We start from the raw sequence: 18546 nt of genomic DNA on the forward strand, positions 1-18546 counted from the left end.
CTGCACTCTGGAGAAAAAACTGGTCCTTAAAAATTAAAAAGTTATTTGCCAGGACCAAGTCCAATAATGTTTCTACTAAGTACATCTGACCATTAGTGGCCCTCTTGGTCACCATAAAATTCCTTGTCCAGTCAATACCTAGTTGATGAGGTATCACTGTATACAGATCTTTAACATCCACAATCAGGAAGACCAAGTCTACATGGTATTCAATTTTATTAAAATTCTCCAAAAAATCCCAGGAATCTTTACAAATCTGTGGTTCCCCCTGGATGTATGGTTTAAGAATACCATCGATGTACTTGGCACAAGCATAAGTAATAGAACCCCGCCCATCAACTATAGGCCTCAATGGGGGATCTATTAAATCTTTATGAATTTTGGGTGTGCCAAAAATCGTGGGAACCTTAGGTGCTGGCATTGACAAGTATTGAAAGGTGTTACAATCAATACTACCTTCAAGGAATAAGTCATCCAGGACACCCCTAATTTTCTTATAGGCTAAATTTAGTTCATTCAAACTAGATCTCAAATAGGTGCCAGACTGTAAATGAGACATTTTATTTTCATAAAAGTATTGCCCGCCTCCCTTATCTGGTTTAACTATACCATTAAGGAGTAATAAACTCCCATGATGATCATGTACTCAATTCCCTTTCTGTGTTAAAATACAATGCTTATTTTGTCTTGTGATCTCACAGATCCTGTATCAAAAAGTAAATTCTCCCAAGTCTCATTTATCCCCAAGGGGACAGCGAACATTAACAGTCCTCCATATGCTGATGGTATAGCAGTACAGACCCAGCAATTTGAAATTATCATAGTCTCTACATATACACGCTTCATAGCTAGGTATGTGTTAAAGTTTGGATGCCAGTCTATAGACAGTTCATCACGCCTCACTTTCACTTGTGTGGTTACATGTAGGAAAAACCACAACAAAAGGAAGGTCATCACAATCATAGTCAATAAATGCATAGTCAACAAGATAATTAAACAACATCTTTGGGGTTGATCTGTATTTTTACTCGTTTTGCTCTTGGCCATCCTGCCTTTGTTGTGTATCAGTCCAAAAATGTTTATCAAGTTGAAAATTCTTTACCGGTTTACAGTGCGTCAGATGGACCCAGGACGACCTCTCAGCAACTTTGACTGCAGTAGGCGTTGCCAACAGTACCTGGTACGGTCCTTCCCACTTTGGACTCACCCAATTCTTCCTCTTCGTAACTTCAACCACCCAGGTCCCAGTCAGCACTGCTTCTAGCGGTCTGGTCTGTCTTTATCTGAAAAGAGTTAACTGCAAAACAGTTTTATTTGTTAACAGTTCCTCATATAGCTAGCTAATGAACTGTCAGCCTCTAGTTCTGCAGGCATGAGATCTTTCCACTGTGGCACATAATATGCCCTTCCAAATATCATTTCAAAGGAGTCAAACCCTTTACATTTGGAACTGTTCTCATGCTCAGCAGTGCCAAAGGCAAACAGCAAATCCAGTTTTCTGTGTTTCACTCACTAGCTTCCTAATTTGTTTTTTAGAATTCCATTGTACCTTACCACCAGTCCTGCAGACTGTGGGTGGTAAGCACAATGGTTCTTCTGGGAGATTCCAAAGAATCTCCCAAGCTGGTGAATCGTCTGATTAACAAAATGTGTCCCATTGTCACTATAAATCCTTTCCGGTATGCCAAATCTAGGAATTATTTCTTTTACTAGGGCTTTTGCCACTGTTGCTGCATCCGGATTTTTAGTTGGAAAAGCTTCTACCCATTTGGAAAACATATCTATAATTACTAAACAGTATTTTTTCCCTTCACATTTATTCAATTCTATGAAATCCATACAAATAGTGTGGAACGGATATGGTGGTGTAGGAAAACTCCCTTGCTTGGTTTGAATGCCCCTTGTGCATGATGTTTGTTACAAATATGACATGCTGCACAAAATTTTTTTGTATAATTTATGAATCCGTATGTTTGGAATATTCGATTTACTAACTGTACCATCCCCCCTGTTGAGACATGGCACTGCCCATGGCTCAACAAAGCTGCATATCTAAATAAATTAGACGGTAATATTGTTTTTTTCTCTTTGGAGACATACAGTCCATTTTCAAGATTGCACCTCGTTTCTCCCATTTTGTTTCTCTGCTTTGTAGTAGTGTCTGCATTGTTTTTAACATGTCTAAATCTAAAATCTCAGAGGGTTGTAATTCCTCATTAAAAGTAAAGTTTCTGAGTCTGAGGCTGCTTGCTTTGCAGCTGCATCAGCTTGCATTACCTTTTGAAATCTATCCTGTTGTTTTGTATGAGCTAAAATTTACAAATAGCTACTTTAGTAGGTAACTGAATGGATCTAAAATTCAAAATAAGTTGCATGATTAATCGGTTTCCATTAGATGTTATCATTCCTCTATTTTTCCATTGTTGTGCAAAAACATGACTGTAGAAAAGCATACTGACTGTCAGTATATATGTTCACACATTTATCTTTGCTAGAGTGCATGCCCGTTAAGCTATCAATTCTGCTGCTTGAGCAGATAAGTTATGCTCGTAAAGGTTGGGCTTCTAAAATCTAGTATCTGTAACTACTGCATACCTACTAGATTTTTCCCTGTAGGACCCTTTCTGCATGAGCCATCCACGTAAAATGTCACCTCAGCATCATCCAAGGGCATATCAGTAGATCTTGTCTTGGGCAAAGTTATTTGCTCAATTTCCTGCAGGCAGCTAGTGGTGTGCCATCCACAGGAGTTGGAAGTAAGTTGATGGGTTTAATGTTGTCAACGTTCAATTGCCCATATGAGGTTGGCTCAGCAGTATGGTCATACATGAAAGATGTCTAGCAGGAGAAAGATATGCTATTTTTCTTGCAGTAAAATTATTGTACTGCATGAGGCACTCTCAATGTGAGAGGGTGGAATAACACCACTGAGGCCGAAGCCTGTACTGCCATTGCAGCTGTGACCACTGCTTGAACACAGTGAGGCAAAGATGCCACTGGGTCTAACTGTGATGAATAGTAAGCTATGGCGTCTTTCCCCATGCTGTTGACAAACTGATGTCAAATCCCTTTTACAATCTATGGTCTGAAAAAATCTTTGTGGTAATTGAAGTCCTAAAACTAATGAAGAAGCTATCAATTGTTTTAGTCTGCAGAAAGCTGTTTCTGCTTCGGTGTCCATTGTAATATATCTTGTGCTGCCATTGGTGTCTTATATATTAAATCAGTCAGTGGAGCAGATTCCAAAGCATAGTTTGATATCCAGCTCGCAAAATTAGTTTGTCCCAAGAAGGACATCATTTCCTTCTTGGTTCTGGTTTGTGCTTGAAAATTGCTCTTTTCTGTCTTTCTATTTCTACCTTCATTGGATATTCATATCCTAGGTATCTAACCTGTTTTCTCCAAAGTTGTAACTTACTTTTGTTTACTTTGTGTCCGTCTAAAAATTTCAATAATGCTAGTATCCTCCTGCATTGTGTTGGTGGGCTGCTAGAAATGTCATCTACATAAAGTAGAATCTGACTACCTCCTGGTGGGTAAACCCTGCCAGGTTGCTTGCCATTTCTTGTGCAAATATTTTGATTTCACAATATCCCTGTGGTACCAGTATAGGTATAACCTTTTACCCTGAAATGTAAATGCAAACCAATACTGGCTATCAGGATGTATAGGTATTGAAAAGAAAGCATTGCTTATCTACCACAGTAAATATTTTGTGGTTCAAATCATCAACATGGGTGGCACTGGTGCTCTAGGAATCATTTTAACTTGTAAATCTTGTAATCCGCCATTCCGTTGCTTTTTACAGGAAATAGGGTATTACATGGTGAATCAAGAGATTCTACCAGTACTCCTTCCTGATAATGCTGCATTATAATCATTCGACTTCTCAAGATGTCTTTTTGGCACTGCAGAGGCCCCTCATGTGAGAGGGTGGAATAACACCACTGAGGCAAGCCTGTACTGCCATTGCAGCTGTGATGGGGGGTAGTTAGCCCACCAATCAAAGATGGGTTAAACACACTTGAGACTCTAAATGAATTTAGAAGTGCAGGTGTATTCCCTAGAGATACTGCCAGATTTAGTTTTCGAACATACAGTTTGAAATCTATAAGTGTTTTAACAAGGTCACACCTTTTGTCAGGAATGAACATCAAACCTTTTGAAAAAAAGTCAATCAGAGGTTGCTCAACAGTTAAAACAGTGTAATTATATATTTTAAAGTCACTATGTTGAGCTGTGAGAATCTCAGGTCCTGTCTCTGAGGAGAATGTCATCTCCTCCGTTGATTCGGTTTTCTCTTTCTCTGTGGTTGTCCCCTGTTGTTCACTCTGACATTGCTGTTGTCCTGTATGTTTCTGTCCCTGGGACAAACCTGCTCATTGTCAGTATTATCAAGGTCTTGATTTTGGCCATGTCCATTAATGTTGTCATTGTTATTTTGGCCCTGATCGTTCACTCTGAACAGGGGCTTGTTCATTTATGTTGTTAAGTGGGGAAGCTATTTTAGCCCCATCACCACCCTTAGGTAAATGCTGACCTACCATAGGGAGGGTACGCTTTATTTTTGCATAGTCTGAAATATCTCTGTCCATTTTACGCTTTTTGTAAAAAACAAGTTTAGAGATGGAAGCCTCAGTACTTGAAAATATTCTTAAATAATCATATTTATATCTTACAAAATCGTTATCTTCCACCAAGCTTGCTTCCAAAACCTCTAGTTCCTCTTTTAAATCAATAATCTCTGCTCCGTAAAATTAATCAATGACAGTAGAAATTCAAAACCCTGCTTATCAAAGAGGGTTAACAATTCTTGATGGTATACAGAGTTACTAACCAACCCTGCAGGATAACGCCACTGCCGTAAGCCTTTAGGAACAATTTTCTTTGTGATACATTCCTGTAAGTAAGCTACTTCAAGTTGCAATTTTACAACGAACAGTTTGTGGTCAAAAGAGTTTAACTTGTCAACAAAATTACTACACGTTCACTGTTCTTAGCTCCCTTCTGAATCATTAGAAACTTCAAAGAAGTCTTTTGCCCAAAAGTTAGCCATAGAAGGTAAACCAGCTCCATTGTTCACTCCATTGGCATTTTCAACTGCATCATTCCTTTGAACATTAATCCACTCCACATCCTCCCAGACCTGGTAGTAGCATTGTTTGTCTGCCCAGCAGACACGCATTGTCTAACAACAAGGAAGTCGGTTGATTCAACAGGTGCCAGGTAGACCGTAGAAAAATTCCCTCTGGAACCCACACCTGCATCTGCGTGGTTCCTCTGAGTACTTGATTCCACCTTTTGCGATAACGCTTCCACCCTGTTTAGTAATAAGTTGACAAAGTGGTTAAATTACCTAAGGCACTCTCTACCTGTGTGTTATTCGTAACACAGCCCTCTCCCTTGAGAGAATAACAACTGTGAGTTAGTCCCATTATGTGCATCACTGTTTCCACTTGCCATTTCAAAACAACAGAAAAATCTTTAAAACTGGTAAAACACAAAGGAAGAAAACGCGGACTTTAATAACTGGCTTTCAGCTGCAAATGCCCGCCTTCTCAGACAAAGTTCACAGCTTGGTTTACATAAAATACATCTATAAGTGGCTAAACAGCCAATCATTACTAAATTGATACAGGATATTTATCTCTTTTAATTAGATAGAACAATTGCCATATCATCTGTTGAGTTCTCCACTAAACACTTATGAGTGTATTAAAACAAAATTAAAACACATTTAAACACAAAACCTGAAACACATTTCCAATTATTGCAAGGCTTACTCTTGCACATGACAAGGCCCTGGGTCTAACTGCGATGAATAGCAAGCTATGGGGCGTTGCTTATCCCCATGCTGTTACGTCAGAACTGACGTCATGTATCCCTGTTTACAATCTATGGTCTGAAAAAATCTTTTGTGGTAATTCGGAAGTCCTAAAACTAATGAAGAAGCTATCAATTGTTTTAGTCTGCAGAAAGCTGTTTCTGCTTCGGGTGTCCATTGTAATATATCTTGTGCTGCCATTGGTGTCTTATATATTAAATCAGCCAGTGGAGCAGATTCCAAAGCATAGTTTGATATCCAGCTTCGACAAAAATTAGTCGTTCCCAAGAAGGACATCATTTCCTTCTTGGTTGCTGGTTTAGGTGCCTGTAAAATTGCTGTTTTTCTGTCTTCGTCTAATATTCTACCTTCATTGGATATCACATATCCTAGGTATCTAACCTGTTTTCTCCAAAGTTGTAACTTACTTTTGTTTACTTTGTGTCCCTGTGCTGCTAAAAATTTCAATAATGCTATCGTATCCTCCCTGCATTGATGTTGGGTGGGGGCTGCTAGTAAAATGTCATCTACATAAAGTAGAATCTGACTACCTCCTGGTGGGGTAAACCCTGCCAGGTTGCTTGCCATTTCTTGTGCAAATATCATTGGAATTTCACAATATCCCTGTGGTAGCCGAGTATAGGTATATCTTTTACCCTGAAATGTAAATGCAAACCAATACTGGCTATCAGGATGTATAGGTATTGAAAAGAAAGCATTGCTTATGTCTACTACAGTGAAATATTTTTGTTGCGGCTTCAAATCGTTCAACAAGGTGCGTGGGTCTGGCACCGTAGGTGCTCTAGGTATTATTGCATTGTTTACAGCTTGTAAATCCTGTACCATCCGCCATTCCCCGTTTGCTTTTTTAACAGGAAATAGAGGGGTATTACATGGTGAATCAAGAGATTCTACCAGTACTCCTTCCTAGAGTAATGCTGCTATTACAGGCTCGATTCCTTTGCTCTGCATCTTTCCTCAAGGGGTATTGTCTTTTCTGTGGTCTAAATGCTGATTTTGGTGTAATATTTACTGGTCCTGCTGTTTGAATAAGTCCTACATCTGATTTGCCTGTTGACCAAAGAATCTTTGGTATGTCACACAAGGCTTTTTCTTCTTCTTCTTCTAATAAGAACGCTAATCAGCTGTCTTCACTAGTTTGTAAGTGTACAGCTGGATGTGTCTGTGTTAGCCAATTCAATTTCTGTTTTTGTATTCCCTGTTCTGATAATTCTAAATCAGTTTGTTTTTCCCATCTTGTTACTTTTTCTCCTAAGACTGCCCATTTCATATTCTTGTTTTTTGTCAAGCTGACATGTGGTAGTCGATTAGATTTATACAGTGTCATGAATTCCTGAGGTAATGAACAGCTTACCACACTGTTTCCCTCAGTATCCCAATACAAGGTTCATAATACTAATCTGTTAGCAGGATTTTTAAACAATTCTTGCTCATATTCTTTATCAGGTCCTGGCATGCTACAGTAGTATAGAGTACAGTGTAACAAATGCTGTTGGTCAGTGTCAAGGGAGGGGGCCTTACTGATGGCTACATTCATCAGTTCCTCGGTTACTGCCCCTGGACCAGTCGTAACTAGATCCTGGCTGTACCAGTAAAAAGTCTCACCCTCTGGTCACACCACGAAAGTATCCATTTGTCTTTGTGCCTCCATACCCTGCATGGTGGGAACTAACGCTATGCCAAATATCTGCATAAGATCTCTTCCCAGTAGGTTTATTGGACATTTTGCAGAAACTACAGTTTTGCTTTTCTGAGTCCTACCTGAAACAGGGTCAGTTATTGCTATATCATGGGAGAGTGGTTCCCTATATAGCTGTCCGTTTGCTGCTTTTACTAATATATAATCAGGTGATTCGGAATATTCTGGTAACTTGGAGGGGTGTATCAAAGTTCGTGACGCTCCTGAGTCACATAGGAATTTTACTTCCCTTCCCTCCACCAGAAGTGTAACTTCCGGTTTTGTGTCTGCCAGATAGAGCTCCAAGCTCAGTAATGCAAAATCTAAAATTTCACTTTCTTCATCCTCCCTATCTGCTTGCACTTCCTCTGTTCCTTCTACTACATTTACATTTGTCCTTTGTTTGTTAGCCTTTCCTGATGATTTCTGACTTTCATCACTATCATATAGTCAGTCCTCATCACCCTTATTTTCTGTAGTCACCTTTTTATTTAGCCTGCAATCCCTTGCTAAATGTCCTTTCTTTCAGCATTTAAAGCACTCACCTTTCTTTTTTCTCTCTTCAAAATCTTCTGACCTTTTGTCAGATTGTCTATTTCCCTGGGCATATTTCTTACCCTTTTTACCTGACTGTACTACAAAGACCTCAGCTCCATCTTCAGCAGAGAAGACCTGTGTCTTCTTTTTCTTTTTACTATTAAAGTGTCTTTCAGCATGTCTAGCATATTCAAGTAAGGCTTGTAGCCTACTTGTTCGATGATCTATCATATGCTTTGTAATAAAGCTACTGATAGGTGCAATGCAACCTTTCAAAAATGCATTTTTCAGTTGCTGTTCATACGAGGTATCATGTGTCTGATTTTCAGGAATAGCCATGCCACTATGGTTATTGAAACATTCCAATAATCTACCATAGTACCCATCTACAGTTTCATTCTTTTGTTGTATGCATTGATTAATGCAAGTCCAATCTGCTCTAGGTTTCCATTTTTCAGAAATTCGGTCTGTAAGACCTTTCACTCTATTGTCTAGTTCTGCGTCACTATGTGGGAGTGGTTTAAGCTCTGCATTACGAGGATTCCAGGTGCCACAAATCATGTGCCAGTCTGGACCCACAATTTGTCTAACTACCTTTTCTACTTCTTCCCCATTTAAGTGGTAACTTAGTCTCATACCTTGTAAATCTTGTAAAAACTTTGCGTAATTAACTTTTGGATGAGGGATTCCCTCTGTAGCTTTCCGAATATCTTCCGGTGTCCATGGTCTGTATACTAGAAGAGTTGGGTCCTGCCCTTCCTGTCCTGCCTGAGGATTTGGTACCTCGATTAGTGGACAGATTTCTTCCTCATTTTCCTCTAGTGTGTTTCTCCCTACTTGATACAAGTCTGTGTCCCCAAGTGTTTTACGTGTCCGGGACCTAGTTTCAATAGGATCTCTAACAAATGGTTTTAGTGTTCTTGTGATGTCAGCATAATGTGGAGGTGGACCAGCTTGTCCTCCTGCTTCATATCCTGAAAAAGGCATCGGAGGGGGCGGGGGAGGAGGAGCCGTCGCTATTACTGTATTATTATCCTCTTTATCTAAAAATAACATCTTAGCATTTTTAGTTTTTTGTTCCCTTCGGTTTACTTCCTCAGTCCACCTGTGTGCCCGAGGAATGCCTAATCGTTGTTGTTTTTTTGCCTGACCTTCTGCGTCAGATTTAAGTTGCTTTAAAAGTTTTAACTAATGAAATTTTATCTAATTTACCATCAAATCCATATTTATTAACCCATTTTGTATAATACCTCACATTATCAGCCCGTTGTAATTGCATATATTTTGCATCTTCAGTTAGGGCCGGATCTCGCGATGTTTTAGTGCACTGATTTCCCATACTAAAAGAAAATGTTACGTAACCCTTTTCACCACGTGGTATTTCAATTCCTTACACAGTTTATCTAGAATGACTGTCTACCTTATTCTGTTTCCCTGATCCCTGACAAAATATACAGTAATTTCCTTTTGTCCCTGATCTGTATAACAAATCGTCTGACAATAGTATTTACTGTAACCTAGTCCCTGATCTAAAACAGAAAAAAAGGCAAATATTTTCCTACCTGAGCTTCCTGAGTCGACCAGTTCGAGACCGCTCTTCGGCCGCAGATCAGAAAATGGCCAGCCTCTCAAAACAATTCAGTCGGAGGTCTTTGTATTTCAAGAAGAACCGTTTCGGTAGCTTCTCCTGCGCAGTGTTCGACCACCGGTACACTCTGATCTGTAGCTGTCTGAGGGTTTCCGATTCAAGAAGGACCAAACTGTTAAATAAAAGCAAAGATAACAACACAGGAGGCTCAGATGCAAAAGTTTACTAGTGTACACCAGGAGGCAAAAAAACATACAAGTACAGAGTTTTGTCTGACATGATGCAGGAAGTACAGAATATTTTATAGTATTTCATTCAGGTTTTGCCCATTACTGACGTGGTTAGTCACAAGGCATCTACATCACTTTTCTAACAGTATTCTATTCATAAGGACTGCTGATGTTATATTCTTAAAAAAGCTTTCCCCTTGGGAATAATACAGCCTTGCAAAGCACCTGGTCAGTTATAATGTCTTTCTGTAAATGTTACTCCTTGAAGGTTTCAGGCCTGCTCGAATACAATAGTTGGTTCAGTCTTGTAATACACTTCTTTGTTCTTCTTGCAACATTTTCTCAGCAGCTGTGTCTTATCTTGGTAACATTCACAAGGCCAATTGTCCCAGAGGAAGGAGAGTAAGATTTTCAATGCTTTATACATTTAATTTCCTGACCCAGCAGATAATCATTAGTGAAAAACATAAGCTTGCTGAGCTGGCAACTGCCAGGGTCAGAGTTCAAATATACTGCAGTTCCAAAGCTTCAAGCAATTACATGTAAAATCATTCTTATTGCCATATTGTTAATAGAATAAAATGCATTATATACTATTTGCTTTTTAAACTAGCACTTTATATATGTTCAAATACATATTTTTCTAACAACTACACAGCTAAATCTCCTACCAAATGAAATAAACTAAAACATTGATCAACTATTCAACTCTCACTTCTTACAAGTAACATCTGTAGCACGAAATAGTCTAACAGATGACCAATTAGATACCCTTCATTTTATTCAGAATAATAACTAAACTGTTTTATTTTCCACCAGTCCCAACTAAAATAATAAAAAATAACCTGCTGTATCACTACTGAAACCTGCAATATTACCCACTGCCTAACTTCCTGCTGCATACTTAACATCTGCCACAAGTGCCATAGCTTTTACTGCATCTTGATATTAACCATCAGGTCCGTACCAGAATTATATGTACCCAAACTACAGAAAAAACATACATTATTCCACTGCATACAGGAGGAAAAATCAGTGGAATTATCCAAATACTGACCAACAGCCATACTGTCTCCCTTCCCAAAATCCTGGGAAGATGTATACGTCCCAACTGCTAAAGTATTTCCTAGATAACAGCTTACTAACTCCCACCCAAAAAGGTTTTTGTCTTTTTCATAGCACTACCACAAATCATGTCTCCTGCCTCAACATAATAAATCATCTTATGGAGAAAAGTAAACTAGTCTATTCCATATTCCTGGATCTAGCAAAAGCATTTGATACAGTCTGCTGTACTAGACTACACTGGCATAATGGTTAAGGTATTAAACTTATAAACATAAGGTTCAGAGTTTGAGTCTGACACAGGTTTTTGGCTAGGTTTAAAATGGCCCTTAAGAGCAAGTAGCCTAGTATTCACCTACGAACTACAAATATTGGTCTCAATTGGTCTATCCACCTTTAGCCTAACATGGCTTAAAATCTATCTCCTAGATAGGACACAGTTGTGTAAAATAGCAAACATGCTTTTGCTTATACAAATCCATAACCATTGGTGGTGCTCAATCCTGGGTCCTCACCTCCTCAGTACTTTTTATAAACAACTTCCATACTGCAGTAGGACAAGACTTCCTTTTAAGTATGCAGGCAACTCTACTCTAAACTGCTCAGCTCCTTGCATGCCAATACTGCAAACTATAACACCATAATCCTTCTCTTCCATTAAATCTTTTCTGTACCAAGTAGTAGGGCCATACCCATATGCTACAGTACCACCTATTAACCTAATGGGAGTTCTTAACTTTATCATTGATACTTAGTAAAACTGAAATTGACTCTGATGAATATAGTCATATATAAGATCCATCTGTTTTCTATTTGTTGTTTATTTATTGATTTAATTACTTATATATTAATATGTGTATCATGCATATGATATTTAATATTTACTTTTTTGCTTTGTTTTATATTGTATTGTATTGTTTGGTTTGTTGGATGCATAATGATCCTCCCATCAGCTAAGGAGGTCCTGTTTTCACCTTTTTAAGACACTGCAATGATAGTGGCAATGTTCACCCATTATGATGATGATTATTATTATTATTATTATTATCATCAGCAGCATTATAACACACAGTCAACAGATACATTGAAACATGATCATTATAAACTAGATGTGTCTAGAAGATGGAGGGCACTTTAAAGTGTAAAAAAATGATCATATGTATTATGCCAAATAATAGAGGTATGCTATTTGTTATGTGGATTCAAATGTTGCACCTCTTGCACTGTCATTCTGTACATGCTGCCATTCAGACCTTTAGAGAAAAAAGTAATTTTCTGCATTCAGTAATGTCTAATATGCATAGCGGGACTCACCAACACCAGTCTCATTTGCACAGCTGATGGCCAAGTCTTTGTGCATGTGGAAAAAAATATTGTGAATGCGCATGTATATGCATATTTGCGATGCATGCACAATAGAGTTGAATGGGTTAGCAGAGTGAAAGCACAGTTGCAGCTCAAACAGAGCTGTGGTTTAACTATTCCACTAATGAGCTTTTGCTCAATCAGGTTCTTTCATATGTCTGAATCACATTGTATGGCCGTAACACAATTTGGGCTACACAGTCGTGTCCTAAAAGCACCATAGTGATATTTTCCGAAATATTGTTTATAGGCTCTCTGTGAAGCACTTTTTTCAGTATTTAAAAAGTGTTTAAATATGGGGCTACTATTACAACTTATTGCCCATTTGTAAACATTTCCTTTATATGATGAACACAATGCTTTTGCTCTGATCCATTCAGTGATAATTAATTCATGGTGGTAGACTGGAAATATAACAAAAGGATCCAGGTAAAATGTTAGTGCTAAAACAGTGATATAATTTTATTAAAGCTGAGACTTTCTAATGAATAGATCCTTATTACAGCAGTTGTGCTGTCCTTCCTGTGATGGATCCATATGGCCAAGTGCAAGTTTAGTGGTTGCAATTCCTGCAATATCAGTCCTCACTATGTGGAAATGAAATGTCTATAAGGCTGTGTAGCAAAGTGTGGCAATGCTAGTAACCAGGAAGAGGGTGTGTGTGTGTGTGTGTGTGTGTGTGTGTGTGTGTGTGTGTGTGTGTGTGTGTGTTTGTGAATTTTTGAGGAGGAGTTCCAGCATCTTTGGAGTCTTTAGAAAGGAGTTGTTACCAGCAAAGACATGGGGAGTGTTGTAGACATGGAATTCACCTTGCCTGTGTTGGATCCTTTTGAAAGACTTTGTTAGCAGTGTTAATTTATCTACCTGTGGTATGTTTGATGAAGTTGTTCTACTTAACTGTGAACTAGCAAATATAAAGTTAAAGCCTGACACTGCTATATGCATTTACCACACCTAGAAGAGTGCCACTTCTTATACATTTCAAAGAAGAAGTGGGTAGTGTGACTGAAAACTGAACTGAACCAACTAAATCATCAAAAAGAATGAATGCAAGAATATGCATTGACTTGATAAAGTTGTGCTGGAGTTATGAGAGAGGTTTTTCTACCTATCGTTGTGAATATTACACTTAATTTGGTTAATTCCAGAATGTTCTCTACATTAAATGCTTCAAGTGGGCTCTGACAGATACCCATAGAGAAAGCCAGCTAAAAATTTAAAAACAAAAACAACCTTCATCATACCAATGGAAAGGCTTTGTTTCAACACCTGAAATATTTCAATATGAGGGGTTTAATCTCTTGGAAAGGGATGAATATGATGTGTTTTTCATTGAGTATATGTTTTTCTGGATAAAAAAAAAAACATAACGTGAGTATTCAGTTTTTCAAACGATTAAAATGCACAATTTTAAAGCTGAATAAAGACAAATGCTGTTTTGGAAAGTCTGAAAGTCAGTATTTGAATCATAAAGTGTGCATAAAATTAGATCAGTTTCAAGCAAGTTCAAAGCTATATTGGAGTTCAGAAGTCCATTTCTCATAAGTTAGTTATATTTGACCGTATGAATGATAAACTTCTTGGGCAAGTTTGAATTACATTTGTCCATAGTGCTGAATATGCTGCACTGACATACATTTATTACATAAAAATGTATATTAGTCATAGGGATAGTGTTAAAGTCCTTTTTTTCAGTAAGGTTAAACAAATGTTAATGTCTGCTTCAGTGGTCATAACTATTGTATCATGGAACCTAAATTTGTGAGTGCTGATGACAGTAGCTAAATAGCCTTGATGTTATTTTATACCAGATGGAATGAGAAGTGTTGAGACCTATTGTATGTTTCTCCATAATGCTAACTGATGGTGAACAGAGATATTGACAAACAGAAAAAGAGTGACTTGCAAGTGTGCAGGCATGTGAAATGTTTTTAAGACACCTATTAAGCCAGCCAGCTCTGTTACAGAGAGGATTAATGCCCTGTTTGTATTGCAAGTGACCTGTGTTCAGTTAGTGGCTTGGAGTCCTGTAGGAACTGGTTAGGAAAGATGTAATTGAGTGGATACTGCTGGCTCACCCATCCTGGGTTCAGGGAACTGTGTTGGTTCATCACATAAGGTGACACCAGGACAGAGCACTAAGTATTCCCCGGTGGGAGAGAGCCAGCTGAACCTTTGTTTAACACTAGTAAGCCAACAGGAAAATGGCATGCTGTGGCATGCTTCTTCTCAGAGTACTGTAATAGTGGGCTAGGCAAAACTGCCAAAGTGGAGTGCTCCCAGCTGCAGAGGTTAGTCTGCCCCAAGAAGAGTGAGCTGGCCCATTCCCTACTACCTGACTCTTGCAGGTGAACATGAGGTTCACTGGATCTACTGGTTGGGAATAAATAGGTGGTAGGACTCTTAGTAGGCCTGGGACTGCCTGGTGGTTATGGACCCAGAAGGAAAATTGGCCAAATGTCTGTTGATAGCCCAGCCATCAGGAAAGGTCTTGGGAGAGCAAAAGAAAAAAATAGATACATGATAAGGCTAAAGAGTTAGTAACTCCTGACTAAACACAAACCACTGATTTCACTGATTAATTCCTACAGTATGGATACATTTCCATCCAGTGCTAAGGATTTCTTATGAGGCTGATATGTTTCAATGCCAGAGCAACCCATATGAATTAAAAGCAATTAATCATGGCTGACATGTTGCCCAGAAACCCAGTGTCAATCTGAGACTGCAGAAGATCTTGCAGTGTATGTGCAAAGCATTATGGCAAATAGGTCAGTGACTATAAAACAGCTAAAACAACTAAAACAAGCCAACAAGCTTAAGAGTTACTAACAATCAAAGATGGGTGGAGTCTCAAATACTACATTATTAGAGTGCAGCTATCTAAGCTCAATGGTTTACTGTATTAAGACTGAATTGTTGTGACCACTTCACAAGGTACCTAAGTGTCAAATATAAAAATGTCACCAAGGCCTCGCTTACTGCTGCAAAAGACCCAAGATGTTTTTGTGGTGCCCTAACATCAACATGGACATTGCAAAGTTTGTGACAAAATACCAGCTCTGTATCACACGCAAACCACCTGAAAGAAGGGAATTATTACTAGTAACACCTTTACTACAAGACCCATAGCATATAATAGATGCAGACTTAAGCCTATTTGAAGAAAGAGTGATCTTGTAGTACTCAACTATTTACTCTCAAGATATAGAGATACTGTATATTCCAGTCATGAACAGCCAACAAATCAGTGCCAGGTCAAAACCATATTTACCAGTTATGGTATACCTATTAAATCAGTCACTGATAATGGCACACAATTTGAATCAACTGAGGTTCTCCAACTTGCTGAGGACTTTGGCTTCATACATATTATGCCAAGTCATATCTATGAAGTTTTAGTCTAGTACATTATTTCTGCCCCGTGTTAATAAAGCTTTAGTACTGCTTTTCTGTTTTGTGTTAATGGAAAATGCTTTAAAGTAAACAGTGCACTTCAGAGCTGGTTTATTACCTGAGTGCACATCTTTTTTGCCCTGTGTTAAAAATACAGCTTTTAAGGTAAACTGTAAGCTTTAAATTTGTATTAATTGCCTTTATAAACTAATAGGCTGCACATTACAGCTTTAGATTGTTTGGTGCTTGTATATAGTGTTTCTTAATGCACGTGTTCAGCTTAGCTTTGAGAATATACCTTATTATTACACTGTTGAAAACTTTATACCACATCTGCTTAGTATTACTGTTAGTAGAGACTAGTTTAATTGAGTTTTAAACTACTTTGTGCTGGTATAAGATATTTATTTTTTTTTTTTATAAAAAATGCTCACTCCAGACTGGTGATGATACTTTGTTAATAGACTACTGAAAATATACTATTTCGATAAACAACTTTTTGGTACATACCAGTTTAGTCCAGTCTGACTAGGGTGCTTAGGAAAGTCAATCGGAGTTTTGAGGTCAGATTTATAATAATATTTATTGTCCTTTGAACCTCCTATATTAAATTAAGGGATACTTTGACGTTTTCATTTTGAGAGTGATTTTGTCTAACTGAAGCTAGTGGTTTGTAGCAGCATAATATTTGGTGCTAATTATTTTGTAATTTGTTTAAGGTACTAGGGCTATGTGAACTGTCACTTCTAACTTATAGTTTTGACTAAAGTACTTTTGATCAAGGATGTGAGTCTTACAGGGATTACTTTAATATACTTGTCCCTTTAATTTTCTACATCTGATTAAGGAGTACCAAGAAGCCTTCTCATATTGAGACAATGTGTGTGTGTGTGTGCGTGTGTGCATGTGTGTGTGTGTGTACGCGCGCGCGCGCGTGTGTCTCTGTGTGTGTGTGCATGTGTGTGTGTGTGTGTGTGTGTGTGTGTGTGTGTGTGTGTGTGTGCGTGTGCCTAAGGTGCTATAAGTCATAATACAGTGTATTTATTTTAATGTTTGATACTTTACTATTAATAAGTATTTGATGCTACTGACAAATCTCAGTGAGAGTATATAATAAGTTGGAATTATTCTGACACTCATATTTTTCCTTTTGACATAATAATGACCTGTTTTCCAGCTATAACTAGTCAAGTAGAAGTGATATGGACACATTAAAAATGTATGAACTGGAGAATCTCTTGACCAATCAAATGTATGTGGAATGTACTATAAGTTTAATATCTCCACAAAGATAGTAAGTATGTAATCTGTCAGAAACTAAAAGAAATTTACACTGTCCTATAACAGAAAAACTGGAGGCTTCAGTCAGTTGGGAAAATAATTATAGGAAAGTATTATGCACAGTTATAGAGATTGTATCACATTGGAAAGAAGACCTAGGCTGGTTAGCTAATATAGCTACTACACATATGATACACATAGTTGCACCCACCTCTATTTAAGAGAACATGAGAACTAAGGAAAAAGGTAGTAATACCACTGATTAAAACATAGTATATAGTTCAAAGTTTAATAAGAAAAAAAGAACAAAAGTAATATATATATATATATATATATATATATATATATATATATATATATATATATATATATATAGAGAGAGAGAGAGAGAGAGTACAAGTGAACTCTCCCTACTGACACAGTCCATAGCAATACTGAAGAGTTTTCTTCTTCCCTTAATATAACTAACTTAACATTGCTAGGGTGGTATTACCTAGAGCAGCAAACTGTCATGAATCTTTAAATAACTTTAGTCATCAAACACGTTCAGTGTTTTAGATGTTACAGATTGTCATATTGAAATGCATTGTACTGTCTCTGTAAAGAATAAATGCTTGATGGGCATACCTCTCAACCTCTTAGAGCAAGAAATCTGGATAAAGCCACAAATAATGGGGGGATAAATGTCCAAAAATGGGGACATTTTTTAAATATTGCTCTTATAAACTTAGAAAGTTTATAGACTGACAGGTTTTGCATTAGCATGAATTTTCTGAAGGATGTGAAGTCTGCAACTCAAATATCTGCCATTATTTTCTAACTTCTGTCCTCAATGATTTGCCAGCGGTTTTCCAGAAAATGAAATTTTATGAGAAACAGGCCAAAAATATGAGGCAAACATGTAGACATTCTGCACAAATCTGGGTAGTTGAGAGTAATGTTGAGGGATGGAAATGCCAAATGCTCAAACTCTGATGCTGAAATTAGAGTAGATTGCTTACCATGGGTTTATAGATGAAGCAGTATTGCAGATAGCTGCTACCACCAAAAATAATCATCTTGCAGACAAGGGCTAAGAGCAAGTTCCTAACCCTAACCCAATAAGGCTGCCAAGAGCTATAATTAACAGCATAAAAATAACTCAATATATATATTTTTTTAATTTCAGAGGATTCACTTTGGGAAAGATTGGGTCTATATAATTTCTTTGAAAACACATTTCATTGAAGCTTAATTCATTGACGCATATTTACTGAAAGCTCACTTCACTGAAAACCCAATTCACTGAAAGCTCACTTCACTAAAACAACCCATTTCACTGAAACTCATTTAGTTGAAAGGTATATATGGTCTATTCCCCACTGTTGTGCGATCCTGAAGTTAGTATATAAAGTAAGGGAGGTGTGGGGGCACTGCCCCCCACATTTGGTGGGTGTGTGGGGTGAAGCCCCACACATAAATTGGTTATATGTTGACTTCTGGAAGAATTTTTTCATTACACTTGTAAGCATCCATCTATATGCTTTAAAATATTTACAATATGTGGGGGGCTGTGCCCCCC

This window comes from Protopterus annectens, chromosome 10.part0 (genome assembly GCF_019279795.1).
Source record: "Protopterus annectens isolate FY-2018-M chromosome 10.part0, PAN1.0, whole genome shotgun sequence".
NCBI lineage: Eukaryota > Metazoa > Chordata > Ceratodontiformes > Protopteridae > Protopterus > Protopterus annectens.